Below are 5,097 nucleotides of genomic sequence, written 5' to 3' on the forward strand. Positions count from 1 at the left end.
CCTGGGCGTGCTGCACAGTGTCCTCCACAAGAACATCGACCGCCTCGGTCACCTGTACGGCCGCTTCCAGCTGTGAGCCCGGCCCGGCCCTGCACCGCGATCGGCATCCCGGCATCCCGGCCCGGGGCCACCCACCCACCGCACCGCGGGGCGTTTCACCGTCTCACCCCGCTCGGGGCGTCCTGCGTGCCCCCACCCCCGACCGTGCCCACATCTCGTCCCGAAGCGCCGATCTCCCCGACGGCAGAGTTGGTCGAGCCGGCGCACCGATTCTGGCCTCACCGATCCGGCAGTGGGAATCTGCGTCTCCTTTGGTCGCCCGGTGACTCCGACGTTTGCCATATTCCCCCCCCCCCACCGTGAATCGCTGCTATTGATGCCCCAAAGCCGGCGATTGGGCCGTCCAGCTCCCAAGGTGCCGCACTCGATGCCAAATATCGGTCGGGGTGGTGTTGCCAATAAACGTAGGTGCTGCCAATAAACGTAGGTGCCGAGGTGGGTGTTTTCTGATCTCTGTCCAGCGACTCCCCCCACGTTGGGAAAGGCTGACAACTGACTGTCCGGCAAAGACAGGCTCGGGCCTGTATGGGAGGCACCCCACTGTCCAATACTCTTCCAAGAGACGTACGAATATTAACCTGTTTTTGCCTTTTTGTAAATCGTTCCATTTGCAGTTTTGAAAAAGACGATTTGAGAGTTTGAATAAATATGTGAGAGTTTTCCACGTCCTGTGTCGAGCTGAACTGCTTCTCATCGCTGTCCGATCTCCCTCGGCTGTGTCTCTCTCCTGAATGGTCCCACTCCCCGAGCATCGATCCCTCACCTTCACACTCACTCTCACTCACACACACTCACACTGACACACACTCACACTCACTCTCACTCACTCTCACTCACTCTCACTCACTCCCACCTTCACTCACACTCACTCTCACACACTCACACTCACTCTCACATTCACACTCACTCTCACATTCACACACACACTCACTCTCACTCACACACACTCACTCACTCTCACACACTCACTCTCACTCTCACACACACACACACACACTCACTCTCACACACTCACACTCACTCTCACATTCACACTCACTCTCACACACTCACTCTCACATTCACACACACTCTCACACTCACTCACTCTCACTCACACACACTCACTCACTCTCACACACTCACTCTCACTCTCACACACACACACACTCACTCTCACACTCACTCACTCTCACACACACTCACACACACTCACTCTCACTCACTCTCACTCACACACACTCACTCTCACTCACACACACTCACTCTCACTCACACACACACACTCACTCACTCTCACACACACACACACACACTCACTCTCACATTCACACACACACACACACTCACTCACTCTCACACACTCACTCACTCACACACACACACACTCACTCACTCTCACACACTCACTCACTCACACACACACACACTCACTCACTCTCACACACACTCACACACACTCACTCTCACTCACACACACTCACTCTCACTCACACACACTCACTCTCACTCACTCACTCACTCTCACACACTCTCTCACACACTCACACTCACTCTCACACACTCACACTCACTCTCACACTCACTCACTCTCACACACACACACACTCACATTCACACACACACACACACTCACTCACTCTCACACACTCACTCACTCACACACACACACTCACTCACTCTCACACACACTCACTCTCACTCACACACACTCACTCTCACTCACTCACTCACTCTCACACACTCACACTCACTCTCACACACTCACACTCACTCTCACACACTCACACTCACTCTCACACTCACTCACTCTCACACACACACACACTCACTCCCACACACACACATCCCCATCGGGAAGGACTCGGATTCCATCCCCGGTCAGGGTCCTGTTGTTGCTCCGAGCCCTGCTGGAAAGTGTGGTGGGCGAGATCGGGTTCACGCACAGAATGTTGACAAGTAACATCAAAAGGAAGACCCAAAGATGTTTTATAAATACATTAAGAGCAAGAGGATAACTAAAGAAAGAGTGGGGCCTATCAGAGACCATAAAGGTAATGTGTGTGTGGAGGCAGAAGATGTGGGTATGGTTCTTAATGAATAATTTGCGTCTGTTTTCACAAGAGGGGCGATGTAGACATTGCAATCGGGGAGGAGGAGTGTGAAATATTAGATTAAGTAAACATAGTGAGAGAGGAAGTATTAAGGGGTTTAGCAGCTTTGAAACTGGATAAATCCCCAGGCCCGGATGAAATGTATCCCAGGCTGTTAATAGCAGAGGCTCTGACCATCATTTTCCAATCCTCTCTGGCTACAGGTGTTGTGCTGGAGGTCTGGAGGACTGCTAATGTTGTACCTTCGTTTAAAACCGAGTAATTACTGGCCAGTCAGCCTAACCTCGGTGGTGGGAAAATTATTGGAAAAAGTTCTGAGGGACAGGATAAATCTTCATTTGGAAAAACATGGATTAATCAAGGACAGACAGCATGGATTTGTTTAGGGAAGTTCGTGCCTGACTAACTTGATTGAATTTTTCGAGCAGGTAACCAGGAGGGTCGATGAGGGCAGTGTGTTTGATGAAGTGTATATGGATTTTAACAAAGCTTTTGATAAGGTCCCACATGGCAGACTGGTCAGGAAATTAAAAGCCCCTGGGATCCAGGGCACAGTGGCAAGTTGGATCCAAAATTGGCTCAGGGGCAGGAAGCAAAGGGGAATGGTTGATGGGTGTTTGTGAGACTGGAAGGCTGTATCCAGTGGGGTTCCACAGGGCTCAGTGCTGGGTCCCTGGCTTTTTGTGGTATACATCAATGATTTAGATTTGAACATAGCGGGTATGATTAAGAAATTTGCAGATGAGACTAAAATCGGCCGTGGGGTTGATGAAGAGGAAAGCTGTGGACTGCAGGAAGATATCGATGGCCTGGTCAGGTGGGCAGAAAGAGGCAAATGGAATTCAATCTGGAGAAGTGTGAGGTAATATATTTGGGGAGGGCCAACAAGGCGAGGGAATACACATTAAATGGTAGGATACTGAGAAGTGTAGAGGAACAAAGGACCTTGGAGTGCAGGTCCACAGATCCCTGAAGGTAGCAGGCCAGGGAGATAAGGTGGTTAAGACGGCATACGGAATACTTGCCTTTATTAGTTGAGGCATAGAATACAAGAGCAGGGAGGTTATGCTTGAACTGTATAAAACACTAGTTAGGTCACAGCTGGAGTACTGCGTGCAGTTCTGGTCACCACATTACAGGAAGGAAGTGATTGCACTAGAGAGGGTACAGAGGAGATTTACCAGGATGTTGCACTGGAGAGGGTACAGAGGAGATTTACCAGGATGTTGCACTGGAGAGGGTACAGAGGAGATTTACCAGGATGTTGCACTAGAGAGGGTACAGAGGAGATTTACCAGGATGTTGCACTGGAGAGTGTACAGAGGAGATTTATCAGGATGTTGCACTGGAGAGGGTACAGAGGAGATTTACCAGGATGTTGCACTGGAGAGGATACAGAGGAGATTTATCAGGATGTTGCACTGGAGAGGGTACAGAAGAGATTTACCAGGATGTTGCACTGGAGAGGGTACAGAGCAGATTTACCAGGATGTTGCCTGGACTGGAGAATTTTAGCGATGGGGAAAGATTGGATAGGCTGGGGTTGTTTTCCTTGGAACAGAGGAGGCTGAGGGGAGAGCTGATTGAGGTGTATAAAATGATGAGGGGCCTGGATAGAGTGGATAGGACGGACCTGTTTCCCTTGGCAGAGGGGTCAACAACCAGGGGGCAGAGATTTAAAGTAATTGGGGGGAGGTTTAGAGGGGATTTGAGGGAAATGTCTTCACCCAGAGGGTGGTGGGGGTCTGGGGTGGAACTCACGGCCTGAAAGGGTGGTAGAGGCAGAAACCCTCACCACATTTAAACAGTACTTGGATGTGCACCTGAAGTGCCGTAACCTACAGGGCTACGGACCCAGAGCGGGAAAGTGGGATTAGGCCGGGGTAGCTCTTGGTCAGCCGGAGCGGACACGATGGGCCGAATGGCCTCCTTCCGTGCTGTAAACTGCTATGATTCTATGAACAGCTACCTCAGCAGGCTAGCTCTTCCCCACCACACCTGCAGCACTCCCTCAGTACTGCCCCTCCGACAGTGCGGCACTCCCTCAGTACTGCCCCTCCGACAGTGCGGCACTCCCTCAGTACTGCCCCTCCGACAGTGCGGCGCTCCCTCAGTACTGCCCCTCCGACAGCGCGGCACTCCCTCAGTACTGCCCCTCCGACAGTGCGGCACTCCCTCAGTACTGCCCCTCCGACAGTGCGGCACTCCCTCAGTACCGCCCCTCCGACCGTGCGGCGCTCCCTCAGTACTGCCCCTCCGACAGTGCGATGCTCCCTCAGTACCGCCCCTCCGACAGTGCGGCACTCCCTCAGTACCGCCCCTCCGACAGTGCGATGCTCCCTCAGTACCGCCCCTCCGACAGTGCGGCACTCCCTCAGTACTGCCCCTCTAACAGTGCGGGGCTCCCTCAGTACCGCCCCTCCGACAGTGCGGCACTCCCTCAGTACAGCCCCTCCGACAGTGCGGCACTCCCTCAGTACCGCCCCTCCGACAGTGCGATGCTCCCTCAGTACTGCCCCTCCGACAGTGCGGCACTCCCTCAGTACTGCCCCTCCGACAGTGCGAAGCTCCCTCAGTACTGCCCCTCTGACAGTGCGATGCTCCCTCAGTACTGCCCCTCTGACAGTGCGAAGCTCCCTCAGTACTGCCCCTCCGACAGTGCGGCACTCCCTCAGTACTGCCCCTCTGACAGTGCGGCACTCCCTCAGTACTGCCCTCCGACAGTACGGTGCTCCCTCAGTACTGCCCTCTGACAGTGCGATGCTCCCTCAGTACTGCCCCTCCGACAGTGCAGGGCTCCCTCAGTACTGCCCCTCCGACAGTGCGGTGCTCCCTCAGTACCGCCCCTCCGACAGTGCGGAGCTCCCTCAGTACTGCCCCTCCGACAGTGCGGAGCTCCCTCAGTACCGCCCCTCCGACAGTGCGGCACTCCCTCAGTACTGCC

Source organism: Pristiophorus japonicus, chromosome 27 (assembly GCF_044704955.1).
Source record: "Pristiophorus japonicus isolate sPriJap1 chromosome 27, sPriJap1.hap1, whole genome shotgun sequence".
NCBI lineage: Eukaryota > Metazoa > Chordata > Chondrichthyes > Pristiophoridae > Pristiophorus > Pristiophorus japonicus.